A 10,466-nucleotide genomic window follows, 5' to 3' on the forward strand; every position below is an offset into this window, starting at 1 on the left:
GGCGGCATCATCGCCAATGCTTGGAATGGCCAGGCTTTACAACTTTTGATGATCTGTGGTGTGGAATGATAAGTAATTGTTTTTAATTTGTAGTTCTGTGATTATTAATGAGAATAAGCACCAGTGGTGTACCAGAGCCAGGTCATATTGATTTTTGGCCTGCTCATTATATTAATTGCTGAGAGATGTTTAAATATCATTATTATAAATCTGGTCATTTCTTACATTTCTTACTTTTTGCTTTACATACTTTGAGGCATGCAAGTATCCTTTGTTGTATGTATTTTAAGAGTTTAACAATGTATTTTGCCATCTTTCTCTGTCAGTATGTTTTCTTTAGAGCATTTCTTTTAATGTTCCCATAGTATTCTATTTCTTCCAGAGTTTAATATATTATTGTAGACTAATTAAGTTGTTCTCTTATACTTTTTGGAGGTAGAATTTATACTTTTTGCTTCTACTTTCTCACTCCCACACTCTTCTCTCCGTTCCATCTCTATTTCTCAATTAAAACGGTTCTCTTGAATGCTGTTAGTGAACTCATTTTTAAAAAATGACCTTTAAAAATTTCTTTGTAGCCCAGCTAGTGTGGCTTAGTGGTTAAGTGTCAACCTATGCCTCATTGGGTTCTGGTTCAATTCTGAGTCATGGCACATGTCGGGTTTAGGGCTTGATCCCCAGCATGGGGCATGCAGGAGGCAGCTGATTGATGTTGATGTCGATGTTTTTCTCTCTCCTTCTCCCTTCCTCTCTCTCAAAACATCATTAAAAACATACTAAAAAAATGTCTTTGTAGCCCTGGCTAAGGTGGCTCAGTTGGTTGTCGTGTGATCCTGTACACCAAAATGTGGCAGGTTAGATTCCCAGTCAGGGCACATATCCCAGTTGCGGGTTCCATCCTTGGTCAGAGCATGTGTGGGAGGCAACGGTTCGATGTTTCTCTCTCACATCAATGTTTCTCTCTTTCTCTCTCCTCCCCTCTCTCTGAAATAAATAAAAAATTTCTCTGTGGCATTTAATTTTTTTAGCTTTTCTTATCATATTTTTATGAATTCTTTCCTTTTGATATGAGTGTTAGAGTGGAGTTTCTATCTCTGCTAGACATCTCTATTTTAACAGTATTCCTGTTCATGGAACAACCTCATCTTCTTTCACGGCTCCAGACTCCTATCTTGGGCTCCTCTATTTGACACTAGCACCTTTATTTTCCTTATTGTTCTGAAACCTGCCTTGATCTTATTTTCTATGTTGTTTACAAGCTCTGTGTATTCTACCTGTCATGTGCCTTTCATTTCTTTCTTTCCATTTTTATTATACACTGCAGTAATTCTGATTGCTTCTTGCTTGTACTATCATAGTAGCTCTCCTCCTGATTTCCTGTTTTCAGAGTTCCCTCTGCCAGTTCATGTTTCAAAGTGGTGCTAGATTAGTATACTGAATCGTTTTTATCATATCAGTCTGAAACCACCAAGAACCCCAATTCCTACTGGATTAAGTACAAAACTCTTACTGTGGCATTTAAGACAATTTACCTACAACCCAACCTATATTTCAAGGCTTTCCTTCCAGGTTTCCCAATTATTCTTTTTGTCTCAACCCAAGGTAGACCTTTCTCAAATGCACTGCACGTCTTCCTGAAGCCTCCATGCTTTTATTCAAACTGTTTGCTCTGACTGAAATGCCTAGTGTTACCATCTCTTCCCACTAAATTCTAACATATGCTTGAAGTCCATCTCCAGGTACCTGTTTTGCCTTTTCCAGTCCTTCTCTTCAGATGAGATCTTCTCCCTCCTTGAATCTGCATAGCACTCACTATATTTGTACCCCTCCTCTTACTGCTCACACATACATAGACCTCCTAAAGAAAAATTCTGTTTCATGTTCTATTTTTTGTGTCCTTTTTGGACACCTTCCCCACAGACTCGTTAGCTGTAATGATTGCATTTTATTTACATTCCAAATCCTGCAGAGTGTGCCTCCAAGACCTAAAAACTACTAGATGGTTATTAATGCTGATTAAATTGAATATTTACCTTGGAAATACTATAGCCATTAACACACTCTTCTGAATGCTTGGTATTGGCCTTCTGCTGATGGGTAGGCCCATTTATGAAACTCAAATTAAGAATTCAGAGTTTAGACAATTCAGTTGGCTACTGGGAAATAAAGAAAAATGAATGCTATTTCTTCTCTCTTTCTCTCTATATGTTTGCTCTGTTTCTGTCTCTCTGTCTCTTTCTCTGTCTGTCTCTATTTACGTATGTACTTAAAGAAACACAATTAATGAGTTAAAGTCAAAACAACCTCTCCCATGAATAGACATGGATACATATTGGCACCTTCTGCTTTTATAATTTTTGTGTTCCATGTGTGTATGTTTCACGTGTATATCAATTGCCACATGCTTACCTTTGTTCATAGGTTGTGTAAGGGTGCTGTGTCAATGTCTTTGGTTCAACTGCTTTGAATTAATTAGATTTTCTGTGTTCCAAGATTTTAAGTCAAATTGTTATATTGGTAATGTTCGTCTTTAAGCATTACCAAGAGGATTGTGTGATATGATATTAATGGGTCAGTGGAAATATATTAGTACTAATAGAGAAAAGGGATATGTCTACTTCCGTGGATATCACCTTTCACAGGAAGAGAGCTGCTTGAAGTGCATTTTACTCTGTATTGCAAAAGGTGTAGAATTACATGAGACTGTTTGGTTGCACTTCTCAGTTGATCTGGCTTAAGCCAGAGATTTAATTATGAATATATAAGGGGTATATCATGGAATCTTAAAGCAAAGGGGCAAATCGGCCTCAGGAAGAAACGAGACCTCCACTAGAAGTCCATTTCTCTTCTCTGCTGCTTTCAGTGAGCCTTCTTCATTCCCCTCGCTGCAGACTGGCTTTTTTCCAATCTTTGTTCATGTGGTTGAAAGTATTTCCCCAGGTTGACTATTTCCTCAGGTCACATATTACTGGGCCAGACTCTTAGGAAGGGACTGAATCAGCATACTTTTTTTGGTCTAGACTTCAAATTCCCAGGATTTTTGTGATCACACCTGGCCCCAGCAATAAAGATGACTCCTAAGATTTTATAAAGTTAAGAAATAGGCTGTTCCTAGTGAGGATATGAGCTAGACAGACAGTCTCATAGATGTGTGGTCTATTGAGTTGACTTATGAAAAATCCCTCAAGAAATTTTCATTTGTATATTTATATGTGGATAGAATTTCTCTTTATATCACAAAGTCAATAACATTTTCTTTTGTAGGAGGACAGTTGAATTAGGAGTCAGGAGAACTAGGATCATGTCCAGATCCAGTCATCTATTATATGATCTTGAGCAAGAATGGTTACCCTGTGCCTACATTTTATCATCTTTAAAGTGAAAGACTTGAACTAGAATCTTTAAAATATCCCTTCCAGCTCTAAAGTGGTATAATTTATAGAACTATGTTGGAAGAAGAATTGTTTCATCTGGTAGAACCTAGAAAGTGAAATCCCAAATTTTAGGGTTGTTACTATAAGAATCCTTACTTTCTGAATTTTTTTTTTTTTAATCATTTGAAACTGAAGGGATATTTGCATATTATAATATGGTAAACCTATCCAACTATGGATTTTAAAAACATATATATTTTTATAGATTTTTAGAGAGAGAGGAAGGGAGAGGGGGAGAGAGATAGAAACATCTATGAGAGAGAAACATCCCATCATGGATCAACTGCCTCCTGCACACCCCCGCTGGGGGTTGAACACACAACCCAGGCATGTGCCCTGACTGAGAGTTGAACCGGTGACCTCTTGGTGGATGGGTAGATGCTCAATCACTGAGCCACACAGGGCAGGCCAACTGTGGATTTTTTTCATTTTCATTTTTCCACTTGGCATATTTTTAAATTTAGGCATTAATTTTCTGTCTTTTATAATTTCATTTTGAAAAACTGAAATGTATACACAAGAAAATGTCATTGACTTTGTGATATAAAGAGAAAATTCTGTCCATATATAAATATACGAATGAAAATTTCTTAATCAATTTGCCGTAAGTCAGCTCAATAGACTGGACATCTATGAGATTGTATATTTAGTTCATCTCCTCACTGGGAACTGCCTATTTCTTAATTTTATAAATTTATTTCTTAAGACTGGATTTTAGCCCCCTGTAAGGCTTGCTGTTCAGAAACCAGTCTTATGAAATCAATTTAGAAGTCCCAGTATTTGAATGGTATACAGTGGGGACCAACTATACAAAGTCTAGGTTAATTAGTAAGGATCACTGTAGGCAGGAGTTTGCTACCTCTGAGATTACCCAGTCTGCTTTTTGCAGATTTTTAGAGCTTTCAGTGGTTCTTTAAAACACTGTGATTCCATGTGATAGCTACTTTAGCTGAATCCTCTCCATCTTGAGGGAAAGTACTGCATATGGTGAAGTGGCACAGATGATTGTAGCTCCGGAGGACTGCTAACCAGCGAGATGAATTAAAAACAGAAAAACAGCAGGAGTAGCAATTCAGACCACATGAATGCAAAACCTTCAGATACTCAGAAAGTTTTGAGGAATATGTACCTAGTTACTGTTATGGGAACCTCAGCCATATTTTGGAAGTGGGATAGTGAATGAAAGATAGGAACACACATGCATGACAAATATCTGGATTACATGGATAAATGGGTGTGTTTTTTCCTACCAGAGATGTCTTTTGTTTTTATTTTTAGTTAGTTCTTGTTATAATTTTAAGCAGTGTAAACAGAGGCAGTGTTCCATGGGTTCTGTTGCTTGTTATCATTCTCTTTTTGTTTTGTTAATACAATTTCATTTCTTATCAAAATACTTGCAGAGCGGTTAAGAAAATGTGAAGGGGAAATAACTCTAAAGAGCCAAAGAGAAAGCTCTTCATAAAGTTTTCTCTGAAGATCCCCTCCAGCTCCTGTCTTCATTTCTTAAAATCACAGGTCTGCATATGTCTGCCCTTGTGCCCTCCTCAGATATTTACTGTGGCAATCATAAGCACCTGGAGAAACTGGTGTCCGTAAGAAAACAATTCATAATAATGTACAATTATTTTAGCCCTGGGACACTAGACAAATATAACTCTAACTTTCCAGATTTCAGATCAAGATAGCCCTCCCTAAATCTCTCAGCTGGGGTTAGGACCCTTTGTGTTATACTCTCAAAGTGGTCTATACTCTTTCATATAGCTTTAAAATTTTTTTTCATTTATGCTTATTGTTGAGCTTATTACAGATATCCCCCATTCCATCCCTTGCCCCCTTCTACCTAATTCTCGCCCCACCCCAGGCCTTCACCACACTGTTGTCTGTGTCCATGGACTATGCATACATGCATATAAGTTCTTTGGTAATTCTGTGTCCCTGCCCATCCTTCCCTCTGAGATTCCTTAGTCTGTGCCATGATTCCATGCCTCTAGGCCTGTTTTGTTCATCAGTTTATTTTGTTCATTAGATTCCACATATAAGTGAGATCATGTGATACTTGTCTTTCTCTGACTGGTTTATTTCACTTAGCATAATAACCTCTGGGTCCCTCCATGCTGTCTCAAAGGGTAAGAGATCCTTCTTTTTTACATCTGCTTAGTATTCCATGGTGTAAATGTCCCACAGCTTTTTTATCCACTCATCTACTGATGGGCACTTGGGCTGTTTCCAGATCTTTGCTATTGTAAGTTGCGCTGCTATGAACATAGAGGTGCATGTATTCTTTCTGATTAGTGTTTCAGGATTCTTAGGATATATTCTTAGAAGTGGGATCACTGGATCAAGCAGCAGTTCAATTTTAATTTTATGAGGAAACTCCATACTGTTTTCCATAGTGGCTGCACCAGTCTGCATTCCCACCAGCAGTGTACTAGGATTCCCTTTTCTCCACACCCTCGCCAGCACTTGTAGTTCGTTGACTTGTTGATGCAGCCATTCTGACAGGTGTGAAGTGATCCCTCATTGTAGTTTTAATTTGCATCTCTCTGATGATTAGCAGTGTTGAGCATTTTTTCATATGTCTCTTGGCCATCTGTATGTTGACTTTGGAGAAGTGTGTTTAGATCCTTTGCCCATTTTTTAATTGGATTGTTTGTCTTCCTTTTGTTAAGTTGTATGAGTTCCTTAGGTATTTTGGATGTTGACCCCTTATCAGATGTGTCATTGGCAAATATGTTCCCCCCTACAGTGGGCTCCTTTTTCATTTTGTTGATGGTTTCTTTTGCTGTGCAGAAGCTTTTTATTTTGATGTAGTCCCATTTGTTTATTTTCTCCTTTGTTTCTCTTGCCCTAGGAGACATATTGGCAAACATATTGCTATGAGAGATGTCTGAGATTTTGCTGCCTACAGTTTCTTCTAGGAACTTTATGGTTGCACATCTTACATTTAAGTCTTTTATCCATTTTGAGTTTATTCTTGTGTATGATCTAAGTTGGTGGTCTAGTTTAATTTTTTTGCATGTACCTGTCCAATTTTCCTAACACCATTTATTGAAGAGACTGTCTTTACTCCATTGTATATTCTTGCCTCCTTTGTCAAATAGTAATTGAGCGTAAATGGCTTGGGTAGGGGTCAATTTCTGGGTTCTCTGTTCTGTTCCACTGATGTATATGTGTGTTCCTGTGCCACTACCAGGCTGTTTTGTTTACAGTGGCTTTGTAGTATAACTTGATATCCAGTATTGTGATCCTTCCAATTTTGTTCTTCTTTTTCAAGATTGCCGTAGCTATTCGGGGTCTTTTTTGGTTCCAGATAAATTTTTGTAGTGTTTGTTCTAGATCTGTGAAATATGCTGTTGGTATTTTAATAGGGATTGCATTGAACTTATAGATTGCTTTGGGTAGTATGGCGATGTTAATGATGTTAATTCTTTCAATCCATGAACACGGTATATTCTTCCACTTGTTTATATCTTCCTCTATCTCTTTTTGCAATGTCCTGTAGTTTTCCGAGTACAGGTCTTTTATCTCCTTGTTTAAGTTTATTCCTAGATATCTTGTGTTTTTTTTTTTTGTTGCAATGGTAAAAAGGGATTTAAAAAAAAATGTTTTTATTGATTTCAGAGAGTAAGGGAGAGGGAGAGAGAGATAGAAACATCAATGATGAGAGAAAGTCATTGATTGAGTGCCTCCTGCACACCCCTTACTTGGGATGGATTCTACAACCTGGGCATGTTCCCTGACAGGGAATTTAACTGCAATCTCCTGGATCCTAGGTTGATGCTCAACCACTGAACCATGCTGGCCAGGCTATTTATTTCCTTTTAATTCATTATGGCTGCGTTTTCTCTCCCTATATATTTCTTCTTTTCCTTACAGCAGTCCGTTTACATTTCTTGCCTTGCAGGTTTGGTGGCAATAAACTCCTTTAGCCTTTTTTTCTTTTTTTTTTGATCTGAGAAACTCTTTATTTCACCTTCAGTTTTGAGTGATAGCCCTGATGGATAGAGTAGTTTTGGTTTCAGATCCTTGGTTTTCATTACTTTAAATACTTCATGCCATTTCCTTCTGGCCTGTAGTGTTTCTGTTGAGAAATCAGCTGACACCCTTAAGGGATCTCCCTTGAATCTCACTGACTGTCCCTCTCTCTTGCTACCTGTAATATTCTCTCTTTGTCTTTGATGTTTGTCATTTTAATTATGATGTCTTGAGTGGGTCTCTTTGGGTTCATCATAATTTTCCCCTCTGTGCTTCCTGAACTTGTTTGTTTTTTCCCCTCCACCAGCTTAGGGAAATATTCTGTCATTATTTCTTCAAACAGGTTCTCTATCCCTTGCTTACTTTCTTCTCCTTCTAAAACTCCTATGATGTGGATGTTGTTCCATTTCATGTTGTCCCCAAATTCCTTTAAACTGTCTTCATGCTTTTTAAGTATTTTTTCGTTTTGCTGCTCTGAGTGTTTTTTTCTACCTTGTCTTTTAATTCACTTATCCCAGCCTCTGCTTTATTGAGCCTGATTTAATTCCTCTGAGCATATTCTTGATTTCAGATGTAGTAGTCTTCATTTCTGCCAGGTTCTTATTCATAATTTTTATGTCTTTTCTCATGCTAATGTAGTTCTCATTAACTTCTTGTATTTCTCACTAAGTCTTTTGTGTGTCTTTATAACCATAACTCTGAAATCTATGTGTGATAACTTGCTTACCTCCATCTTCTTTAGTTCTTTTTCTGGAAATTTTCCCTTTTCTTTCATTTGGGGGTTGTTTCTTTGTCTCCCCATTTTAGTTGTCTCTTTGTGTTTGTATCTAGGTATTAGTTATATTTGCTATGACTCTCAGTCTTCATAGGATGGCTTTGGTAGTAAATGTCCTATGAACCCAGTGGTGTGGTCTTCTTGTATTACTGAGCTGTATGCTCTAGCAGTGACCCTCTTGTAAGTTATTTGTCTGTCCTGTTGTAACTGGGTCTTGATTTTTGTTGTCCTGTTTGTGAGTGGGCTCTCCTCTCAGGCTGGCTAAATGTAAGGCTCACCCACTACCATATTGTGCAAGCTTTTGTACAGGTTCTGACAGGGCAAAAGAAAACAAAACCAAACATAGAGGAAACAAACAATATCATATAAAATATCCTGACAACAACAGCAAAAACAACCACAAAAGAAAAGAGAATTAGGAAAGGGAAAAGAAAACAAGAATAATAAACAAAAAAGATAAAATTACTAATAATAAATTAAAAAATAAGAGAATACTGGAAGAGAAAAGGGGCAGAAAACAGATTCTGAAAGGAAAGAAGGGAAAACAAACAAACAAAAAGAATAGAGAATTGGAAAGGAAAACAGTAAAAAAGACAGATAGACAGACAGACAGACAGACAGACAGAAAGAAAGAAAGAAAGAGAAATAGAAGTTATGCAAAGGTAAAAAGAAGAGACGGGTAAGGCAAAAGAAGGAATGAAAAAGAAAAAAAAGTGTAAGAAAAGGAAGGAGGCCAATAAGAGAGATATGAAAGAAACAAGAGAGAGAAGAGCAAAAAGATTAACAACAATAAAAACAAAGCAATAAGGAAGAAAATATTGGAAAAAAAAATAACAAAATGCCAGTAAAATAAAGATCGTTTAGGCAGACTATGTTGTCTGAGGCTCCCTGTATAGTATGCTGATTTCAGGCCTCCCGGGAGGGACTTTTGTGTTAGCCAATGTCAGGAGCTGTCGGGGTTTGGCTCTCATTGTCCTGTGGTAGCTGTTGTGAGTCTGAGGCTCTCTTAAGACCACCTCCACCAATCAACTACTCTGCCTGCCCCCTGAGGTTGCATGGTCTTCTTACAGTGTCTTTTGAAGAGAGTCCTTATGGTGGAGATAGGCTGACATAGCTAAAGCTAGTGGCCCCCTGCTTAGAGATTATGCTGTCGGGCACTCAATGAGGGGAAATGAATCTCCCTCAAAGCCAAACTCCTTATTCTCTACCACACCCTCCAACTCTTAGTTCCCCTAAGTAGGCGTGGTGCAGGTTCAGGTTGGATGCAGCCTGCTGCCTTTTCTGCAGGAAAAGTGTCAGCTGCCCTGGGCTCAGTGGGATTGATCAAAAGAGATTCTGGCTGAGAATATTGCCTGCCCAGCCCACAGGAGGGGGCTGAGCATTTCCTCCTTGTCCCAGGCAGTAGCCTCGGAGGGTCTTACTCTTACAATATCTTGCCCTGAGCTATTCTTCCAACCCCCACCGAACTGCACCTAGCAGAGGTACCTGGGGTTTCAGAGAGCTGCTCCCCTTTCCTGTTGGGGGTGTTGTTCCCAGCTTGCAGGAGGGGCAGACATGTTCTACTCCTCCTTCCTGGGACTGGCTGGCTGAACTCACAGGATGCACGGATCAGCCTGTCAACAATGCAGTCACAAATTCCAGCTCTTGCTCATGTGTCTCCTCAATATGAGCCTTCCTGGGGGATACCATGGGATGCTGTCCAAAAAACCGAAAAAACCTGGCTTGGCGAGGACAAAGTCACCCCCACGCAGGACTCCAATCTCTCCACATGGCTGGTCTCAGTAAAGCTGAGGATGACAATCCCAGCGACACTCCTGCTCCCAACTCTCCTCATTGCGAGTCAAAAATCCCCGATCTGCCCTGCCACCAAGGCCACAGGATGGAGCAATCCCTTTGGTTCCACAGGTGGGGGGAGGGGTTCCAACCCCGCACTTGAGGTGGGATAACCTCTCCCCTTTCCCCACACCACACAGTTTAGTCGCTATCTGGGGCTTTGCATGTTGCCTTTCAGGAAAGCAGAGGGTCCCTCAAAGTCACTGCTGGGTACAGTCCTCAGGCCTCCCCTTTTTTTGAGCAAACACCACAGTGCAGCCTTTCCAGCAGTCAGAGCCTAGGGTGAACCTCTCCTGCTGGTGCTGTCAACAACAGGTGTGCTCTTTTACTGGGAAGGTATAGACCCAGGTTCTCAATGCTGTTCCCCTGGGTCCCTCTGCCCAATGCTACTTGGACTCTCCTTCCAGTCTCTGCTGCTCTGGGTTTGGGACCCCGAGGTGGGGATGCAA

The 10,466-nt window shown here is 39.4% G+C and overlaps 1 long non-coding RNA gene across 1 annotated transcript in view; it reads left to right on the top strand.

The window, feature by feature from the left end:
- The window catches only part of LOC308564454, a 62,775-nt gene that overhangs the window by 29,653 nt on the left and 22,656 nt on the right, over positions 1 to 10,466 (top strand). The window lies entirely within an intron of this gene.

The sequence above is a fragment of the Miniopterus schreibersii genome, assembly GCF_964146895.1.
Source record: "Miniopterus schreibersii genome assembly, chromosome: 1".
In the NCBI taxonomy this organism is placed as follows: domain Eukaryota; kingdom Metazoa; phylum Chordata; class Mammalia; order Chiroptera; family Miniopteridae; genus Miniopterus; species Miniopterus schreibersii.